General features: G+C 41.6%; 1 non-coding gene across 1 annotated transcript; it reads left to right on the top strand.

The window, feature by feature from the left end:
• The first annotated feature begins 748 nt into the window (after positions 1-748).
• Positions 749-855, top strand: LOC120278289. The gene has a single exon (XR_005541627.1). It is a non-coding gene; the product is annotated as a small nucleolar RNA R71 (small nucleolar RNA).
• The last annotated feature ends 9,103 nt before the right edge of the window (positions 856-9,958 follow it).

The raw sequence follows: 9,958 nt of genomic DNA, 5'->3' as shown, positions 1-9,958 counted from the left end.
CACATGTTCTCTCGGGTTAGTCTCAGTGTTACTTGACAAGTTTCCTTATGGTCTCTCCCATAGAGACTTCATAATTTGCCCCACTTGATTTTCTAAATTGTGCAATAAAGCAGTGTGGTTGCGAAGTGTAGCCTCGACCTATTGAAACCGTGTATCCGATGATTGCACAAATCTAGTCAAGGCTTTCTCTAAGTTGGTAATTAGGCTTTCCAAGCCTAAAACTCGGTTCTTCATGTTCGGGGCTTGTTGTTGGAAACTCAGTGGTGCTATGGCCTTTTGTTGCCCTTGGTAGTTCCAGGAAAAATTTGGGTGGTTCCCCCAACCTGGATTGTGGGTGTTTCTATAAGGACTGCCTTAGTTTCTTATTGCATTACCCACAAAGTCAACTTGCTTAATGGAGGATGTACCACCAATGGCTATCGGGCAATCGGACAGGGCATGCCCCCCTCCACATTCATCATAACTCATTACGGTTACCAATCTAGGAGAAGTTAGAGTGTCTAAATTCTTACTCAATGCCTCAACTTGGGCCACCAATGATGTAACCGCATTAATTTCATGGATGCCGGCCACTTTCTTCTTCTCCCTGGCATTCCATTGGTAGCTATTCAAACCCATTTCTTTAATTAACTACCAGGCTTCTCTGGGGGTCTTGCTATCTAAGGTACCTTCTGCTGCTGTATCAAGTAACTGTCTTGTACTTGGGTTCAAACCATTGTAAAAAGTCTGAATGATTATCCACTCTGGAAACCCATGCTGAGGAAATTTTCGCAGGAGTTCTTCGAACCTTTCTCATGTCTCAAATAGAGACTCCAATTTCATTTGCACAAAGGAAGAAATCTCATTCCTACGCTTTGCAGATTTTCTGGGATGAAAATATCGGGCAGGAAAAGCTTCCACCATCTCCTTCCATGTAGTGATTGATGCTCTAGGTAATGAGTGTAGCCACTTGATAAGTGCTTATGCGATATGAATGCGAAGTGTTCATTCCTTGTGTTGAGCATTACTTTTCTCAGTTTTTACACTAATATGTGTGTTTTTATGTTACTTTTATACAGGTAGGGTTATGAGGCCGAGTATGAAAAAAATAGGCCGATGTGGATCATATTGCACCTATTTAGGAAGACATCTTGCTAAGGTTCAAACGCGAAGACATAGGTCAGGTGTGAGATGCTAGAGTGTGTGCCAACCTCCTCGCATTCGAGTGAGCACATCCATTTGGAGGGGCACAAAGGCAGACACACTCGAGCATTCTGATTTATGCACATAAGAACGAGAGCTCCACCAACATGTATATCATTGAAGAAGCAAGTGATTCACGACGTAAATGTGTGCACGTTTGCGTTACCCCGATGAAAATATGGAATTGGGAAGTTATTCAGGTCGAAGACTGTAACAGAGCACGGCAGCAATACTATAGCATGTACTGTAGCAGCACTGTTCACAGCCGGCCGAGAAATAAGAGAAACGGAGAATTCACATGGGCATGTGGAAATTATCCACGGCCGTGTGGAAATTCCGCACGGGCACGTGTACCGTCCACGCCCGTGGAGTCGCCCGATTCTAGCCCTATTTAAAGCCGATTCAGCCCCGATTTTGGTATTCTTTTCTCCATCTTTTCCCCAACTTGAGAGAGGGCTTTGGCTAGGGTTTTGAGGGGTATTGGCTAGGTTTTTGGAGAGGTTCTATGGCTCTGACATCACGTGTCGTTTGGAAGAAGGTTATTGGGAGAGCTTTCGTCGGCATCGATCCGGCGAGGTGTATCCTAGGCCGGACAAAGGATCCCTTGCGACGAGTAGAGGACTCTCCACAAGACCATCGACATAACCATCGAGGGGGTTTCTTTATGGATTCATTGTTTTTACATTCGATTTTTTTGATTGTACTTAGCTCCATGGAGAGCTAAACCCCTAGTGGGTACTTGGGTGATTGTGAACCCTAGGATGTATTCGTTTCATTGAACTTCTTTATTATGCTTTCAATAAATTGATGTTTATTGTGAGTTCCAACCTTGAATTCTTGATTGTATGAACATTTCCCCTAGAGTGACACTAGGGTTGAGAGTTCTTGTTGGTAACCTTGTGAGTGAGTGACACACCACGAGCGTTAGACAAAGCTAGGTTAGAGAGGGTTGAGAGGGTGAGTCGAGAGGTATAGGAGCGTCCCTTTCACCTCTGACGTGATAGATTCTATCTCCGTTCCTCGATTTCTTTGCGGCCATAATAGAGTGAATGGTCTAAGGGATGAATCTCCGCTGGGGCTTAGTTGCGCGTGCAACGGAGTGAAGCGTTGAGGGGATCTTAGTATCTAGGGCTTAATTGTGGTTAGGGACCTTCCGCCTGGACCAAAGGATTAGGTCTATAATTAGGAAGAGATTTATCACCTTGAATCCCTAGAGCTCATTGCAACTTTATTCGAGTGCGAGGTTGAGAGGTTATTTAATCTCTCCTCCGGGACATGAATAGAGTTAGGCATAATTGACCTTAGATTTGGGACTATGTATATAAGGATTTCCACGACTCTCCATTGCATTGATTAGGAAGCATAATAGAGAGTTCTTGCACTTGAAGCGATTATCCTAGGTGAAGCATCATCCGAGTACCCCATCTTTATCGATTGCCTTACCCCCTCCATACTTTTGCTCTCTTACTTGTTGCTTTTAATTGTTGAGAATTGAATCATTGTCACACTTATCATTGTTGATATTCCACATAGCTAAGAATCAAATTAAGTGTCTTTACTCCTTACTCCCTGTGGATTTGATACCCGCTCACCCGGGATTATTACTTTGATAAACTCGTGCACTTGCGGGATATACGCAAGGGGATCTTGTCACCACTGCTTCGCTCTCCCCTTCAATGAAAATGAGAAGGCCCTCAATCTGATAGCATCATCCATAACTCTATTGATCTTGAGCATGTTGCACACCTCTAAAAAGTTCTCTATGTGGTCTTTTGGATCCTCATTGGCCAAACCATTAAACTATGCTGATTGTTGTATCATCTAGATGAATGCTGGCTGACAACGCCTTTTGCGTATGTCTTGAAAGTGCAGGGGTTTGTCAAAGTAATAAATCCCAGATGAGTGGGTATCATATCCAAAGGGAGTAGGGAATAAAACCACTTAAATTGTTTCTTAACTAAACGAAAGGTGAATAATAGTTGTGTGACAAGATGTAATGTAACAAAAGTAAAAGAGACAAGAAAAAGAGCACAAATAAAGGGGAGGTAAGGCAATCGATATAAATGGGGTACCCGGATATTGTTCCACCTAGGACAATCATTTCAAGTTCAAAACCCTCTATTATGCTTTCTAACTAATGCATTAATGAGTCATGGAGATCCTTCAATACATGGTCCCAAATCTAAGGCCAACCATGCTTAACTCTATACATGTCCCGGAGGAGCAATTGAATAATCTCTCGACCTCGCACTCGTATAGAATCGCAATGAGTTCTAGGGATTCCAAGTGATAAATCCTCTTCCTAGATGTAGATCTAACCCTTTGCTCCATGTGGAATGTCCATAGTCACAATTAAGCCCTATATGCTAAAATCACTTCAACGCTTCACTCCATTGCCTCTGTAACTAAGCCCCAGCGGAAGATCATCCCTTTGCCCATTCACTCTACTATGACCACAAAGAACTCGAGGATATGGAGGTAAGATAAATCACACCGGAGGGGAAAGGGACGCTCCGCTACCTCTCGACTCTCGCTCTCAACCCTCTCCAATCTAGCTTTGTCTAACTCTCGTGGTGTGTCACTCACTCACATGGGTTACCAATAAGAACCCTCAACCTTAGTGTCACTCTAAGGGAGTATTCAAATAATCAAGCATACAATATTGGAACTCAACTAACACATCAATTAATGAAAGCATAATAACAAGGTTTAATGGAACAAATACATCCTAGGGTTCACAAATCCAAGTACCCACTAGGGGTTTAGCTCTCCATGGAGCTAGTTATAATAAATGAAATCGAATGTAAAAACAAGTATCCATAGAAAACCCCCTCGATAGTCACGACGATGGTCTTTTGGAGAAGCCTCTACTCGTCCAATGGTCCCTTTGTCCGGCCTAGGATACACCTCGCCGGATTGGTGCCGACGAAAGTTGTCCCACTAACCTTCTTCCAAATGGAGCGAGATGTCAGAGCCATAGAACCTCTCCCAATCCCTAGCCAATACCTCTCAAAACTCTAGCTGCAACCCTTTCTCAAGTTAGGGAAAAGATGGAGAAAAGAATGCTGAAATCAAGGCTGAAATCGTCCTTAAATAGGGCTGGAATCGGAAATCCACACGCCCCTGTGGATTCACAGCACGAGCCTATGGAATTAACGCACAGGCATGTGGAATTTCCACACACCTGTGTGGATTCTCTGGAAATCACTTTTCTCAGCTGGCTGTGAATAGTACCTGCTACAGTGAATTGCTACAGTGTTTGCTACGGTACCTTCTATAGTACAGTCCCGAAATAATCTTGAATTCATGTTGTCATCGAGGTAACGTAAATGGGCACTCGTTTACGTCGTAAATCTCTTTGCTTTATCAATAAACTGCTACATTGGTGGAGATCTTGCTATACATGCACATGCCATAATACTTGAATGTGGCTACCTTTGTGCCCCTACAAATCACTGTGCTAACTTGAATACGAGGTGGTTGGCATACATTCTCACATCTTAAACCTAACTTATGTCTTCGCGTTTGATCCTTCTCAAGATTTCCTCCAAATGGTACATTTACTATCTACATTGCCTTCTTTCTCTAATATTTGGCTTCACAACCCAATATGCATGAAAGTAACATAAATGCACACATATTAGCGCTAAAACCTGATAAAAGTAATGCTCATCATAATGAAAGAACACTTCGTATTCTTATCACACAAGCACTTATCACTTGCTTTAGCTCAAAATTTTGAGCTGTAATCGGGGGCCGCACAATGCTAGATTGTGTACCCAAAACTGAGGGTCTGGCGTAATCGAAAAGCGTTCTCTGTTGCTCATTCTTTTTTTTCCATGTTTTCTGACCCTTCACCGTCAACCTCATCTAGATTTTACCATTCTTGCACAGGTTCTTTTCCCTTTCTTCTGAGTGTATGTTCAAGTTCAGGATCTCCTTCAATAATTGGTGAGGGGCTTCCTCAGGTCATAACTTGGAGCTGCACAAAAAAAAAAAGAAAACAAAATCAGAATGATGATAGAATAAGAGGATATGGAATAGAATGAATGATGAATACCTAAGGTAACGAAGTACAAAGTATCTCTAATCGCCTACTCCCATGCAACGGCGCTAAAAACATGACAACAGCCTTTGCGTGTTATATGGAAGTGCACGGGTTTGTCAAAGCAATAAATCCAAAGTGGGTGGGGTATCGTATGCACAGGGAGTAGGGAATAAAAATACTAAGATTGCTACTTAACCAAGTGAAGATGAACAATAATTATGTTGATGAAATGTAATATAAATAGAAATAAAAGAAACAAGAACGAGAGGCACAAATAAGTGAGAGGAATGACAATCGATAGAAGTGGGGTACTCGGATAATGCTCCCCATAGGACTAATGTTTCCAGTGCAAGACCAACTATTATGTCTCCAAATTGATGCTTAATGAGTCGTAGACAACCTTGAATACACGGTCCCAAACCTAAGGTCAACTTTATGCTATGCCCCGATGGAGAAATCAAACAATCTCAGCACCTCACACTGTGTAAAGTTGTAAGATGCTCAACGAATTCCAGGTGATAAATCCTATTCCTATGTGTAGATCCAACCCTTTGGTCTAGGCGAAACATTCCTAGTCACAATTAAGCCCAAGTACTAAAGTCACTTCAATGCTTCACTTTGTTGCTCGCGCAACTAAGCCCCATCGGAGTTCATCCCTTAACCCTCCACTCTACTTTATCTGCAAAGAACTCTTGAAATGTGGAGGTAGGATAAATCACATTGGAAGGGAAAAGGGATGCTCTACTACTTCTCGACTCACTCTCTCGACCCTCTCTAACATTGCTTTGTCTAACCCTCATTGTGTGTCACTAATCCACAAAGGTTACCAAGATGGTCTCTTAACCCTAGTCTCACTCTAAGGGAGAAATCATTCAATAAGCATTCAAGATTAGAACTCAATTAGAGACATCAATTAAGGAAAGCATAATAAAAGGGTAATAAAACAAAAACATCCTAGGGTTTACAAAATCCAAGTACCCACTAGGGGTTTTAGCTCTCCATGGAGCAAGATACACTCAATAATGAAATCTAAAGTAAAAACTAGTAATCCTTAGGAAAAATCCCTCGGTATTCATGTCAATCATCTTATGGAGTAGCCTCTTCTTCTCCAAAGGTCCCCTTGTCTGGCCTAGGGCACACCTCGCCAGATCGATGCCGATGAAAACTCCCCCAATAACCTTCTTCCAAGACAAGCACGGTGTTGAATCCGTAGGACTACTCAAAAGACTTGCCAAAAGCCTCTCTAAACCCTAGCTGATGGCCTCCCAAAAGATGGAGAACAATTAGAGAGAAGGATGAAAGATGGCCTCTAAAATCGGGCTGAATCGCGGCTTAAATAGGGCTGGAATCGGGCATCCACATGGGCCTGTAAATTTGTCACACGCCCCTGTGGAATCTCCACATGGGCCTCTAGAATCTCCACACACCAGTGTGGATTCTATGGAATCCTGATTTTCGGCCGGTTGTGAACAGTAACTGCTACAGAGCATTGCTTCATTGGTTCGCTACAGTAACCTTCTATAGTACCCCACCAAAACACTCCCGATTCCACAGTTTTCATCGAGGCAACATAAACAGCCACAAGTCTATGTCGTAGATGGTGACACTTCTTCAATAAAAAGCCTCATTGGTGAAGATCTTGCTATCAATGCATAAGTTAGGATACGCAAATGCGACTGCCTTCGTGCCCCTCCAACTCATTATAATTGCTTGAATACATGGAGATTGGCACACATTAATGTATGTTCGAACCTAACTTTTGTCTTCGCATTTGTTCCTTCCAAGATTCCACCAAATAGTGCATTCACGATCTACTTGGACTTCTTTTCTTAATACTTAGCTTCACAAACCTACATGCATGAAAGTATCACAAATACTAGTGTTAAAACCTGATAAAAGTAATGGTCATCATAAGAAAAGAATACTTCATATTACTAATACACAAGCACTTATCAACATTGCAGAGGGTTCCTAACTGGTGCAGGAGCCCCAGTCGGAGAAGATGGAGATAGAGGCGCCCCCGGCAGCACAGGTTCCTATTTGGCGCAGGAAGCATCTCTAGTGCGCATGTTTTCTCCGTCTTGAGCCTATGATCATTTTGAGAGTCTTGAGAGTGCTGTAGGGGTGCTGCATGCTAAGATTTCTTAGGTTCGCGCCACACAGGCAGCGAACCATACTATGGTGATGGTGCATCTCGACATCTTATAGTAGATTCTCGAGCGAGACACGACATCACCCTTTGTGATGAGACTGAGGACCCCTCTGGTATCTCCAGCACCATAATCACCAGTAGTAGCACTGATAGATTCACCAACATCACTAGTAACACCAGCAGTAACAGTAGAGCCGACAACCAATTCCACTGATGCTTGATGCATCTTTCTTTTAGTTCTTTATGTTTACATATTTTATTTTCAGTATTTTATTTTGGACTTGTACTACTCAGAAAGATCTTCCTTTTGAGTTTATCTTTTATTTTCATTGCTTTGAGTTGTATTACATTTTCATATCTTTATATACTTGAGTTTATTTTGTTTTTGTTGAGCTTCACAGAACCTCCTTGTATATATGTGCAAATGGTCTTGTGAGTATGTAATTTGAGGAGTAGTCATGGACATGGTCTTATGGCCGAGTGTGCTCCACAACCCATTGGGACTCAACTCTCAATGAATATAGCTCCATCAAATGTACCATTCGGAGTTCAGGGGAGTATTGCTTCAATTGCCCACTTCCACATATGCTTTTGATTGATTTATATCCTATTGTGCTTGCATGAGTACATTGAGGGCAATGTACATCATAAGTGTTGTTGGGGGTGGGGGATTTCACATTAGACATGTTCTTTACATAAGTTTTGATTGAAAAATGCTCACGTAGCCAATGGAGGTTCACCATAGTTACAATGGTTGTATTCTTAAGTATAACAGAATTTTTAACATTGAATGTTCTCATGCTCTAGTTTTTACTTGAATTTTTAGGAATTTTTGCCCGATTGACACTTATTGCATTACTTGCTCATTAAACCTTGTGGAAACTCAAGTTTGATGTTTAAGGGACTAGTTTAGCTGCTCTTTGTTGTGTTAATTTTGCTAAAAAAACTTTGAAATAGAAATAGAAAAATGTTTGTTTTCGTTGTGCATTTGGTGATGGAAAGAGCTACCACTATGAAGTATGATGCTACTCTCATAAGTCAGATACTATTTATGCCCTAGTGAGAGAAAGAGCTATCTCATGGGATGAGTGAAAGCTACTACCCCTGGTAGAAAGAGCTACCACCTTGAAAGTAAGAAAGCCACCTTAGCGGCCACTTTGGAAATGGCTACCTTAGAGGTTGTGTGAAGCTACTGCCATCTCTTTTCTTTCTTTTTGTATATAAATAAGTCACTTATACTTAGAACTTTGAGGAGTATACATTGGGTTGAATTGAAAGAGTTTACACAAACTTACATTACATTGGGTTTGATGTCCTTTTTTATTCGAGTTTTTAGCTAGAGCATTGATATTTCGTATTCGGCACTATTGTGTTTCAACCTCTGTTGTGAGTGTGTGCCAACCTCTGTTGTGTTTAAGGAAATATGCAAATTGGAGGGCACAAAGTCTGTCACACTCATGCGTTCTGACTTGTGCAAAACTAGCAAGATTGTCGTCAAATTTGCTTTTATTTGAAGATGTAATGCAATCTACAGAGTAGACGTGTGCCCATTTTTGTTGCATCGATGAAAAGTTTAGATTTGGGAGTATTTTGGCGGAGTACTATTGCAGGTACTACAGGAAATCAATGTAGTGATTTACTATAGTAGTACTGTTCACAGGCTGCAAAAATCGATTCCCTGGAGATTCATACGGGTGTGTGGAAATTCCATACGCCCGTGTGGATGCTGGATTCAAGCCCAATTTAAGTTGCGATTTTAGCCTGGTTGTAGAATCCTTTTTTCCATCTTTTGGCTATCTTTTCTACACCTTTGGAGGCAGCCGCGGCTAGGATTTGGAGAGGCTTTGGCTAGGTTTTTGGACCGGTTTACAACCTTCTACACCACATTTCCTTCGAAGAGAGTTATTGGGGGAGCTTTCGTCGGCACCGATCTGGAGAGGTGTGTCCTAGACTTAACGAGGGAACCATTGGAGAAGACGCGGACACTCTATAAGACCATCGACACGAACACCAAGGGGGTTTTATTCATGGATTGCATCTTTTTTAATTTTGATTTAATTACTGATTGTGTTTTGCTCCATGGAGAGCTAAACACCTAGTCGGTACTTAGACTTGTAAACCCTAGGATGGTGTTGTTTCTTTTACCTTTTATTATGCTTTCTTTAATTGATGTTTTAATTGAGTTCAAATCATAAATGTTTATTGAGTTGATTTTCCCTTAGAGTGACACTAGGGTTGAGAATCCATTTTGGTAATCCTAGTGGATGAGTGACATACCATGAGGGTTAGACAATGCTAGATTTGAGAGGGTTGAGAGGGTGAGTCGAGAGTTTAGATCTATTTTAGGGAATAGGGTTTATCACTTGGAATCCCTAGAGCCTATAGCAACCTAATATAGTGTGACATGTCGAGATTGAGAGATATCTACACCAGGGCGTAGTGTAGGGTTAGTCATGGTTGACCTTAAGTTTTAGGACTATGTGTTTAAGGATATCCACAACTCATTATACATTAGTTAAGAAGCATAATGATTGGTCTTACACTTGAAACAATAGTCCTAGTGACAAGGTCCCCTT

This window comes from Dioscorea cayenensis, chromosome 15, assembly GCF_009730915.1.
Source record: "Dioscorea cayenensis subsp. rotundata cultivar TDr96_F1 chromosome 15, TDr96_F1_v2_PseudoChromosome.rev07_lg8_w22 25.fasta, whole genome shotgun sequence".
Lineage (NCBI taxonomy): Eukaryota > Viridiplantae > Streptophyta > Magnoliopsida > Dioscoreales > Dioscoreaceae > Dioscorea > Dioscorea cayenensis.
The sequence above is the reverse complement of the archived record's forward strand: the minus strand, read 5'-3'. Positions and strand labels throughout refer to the sequence as shown.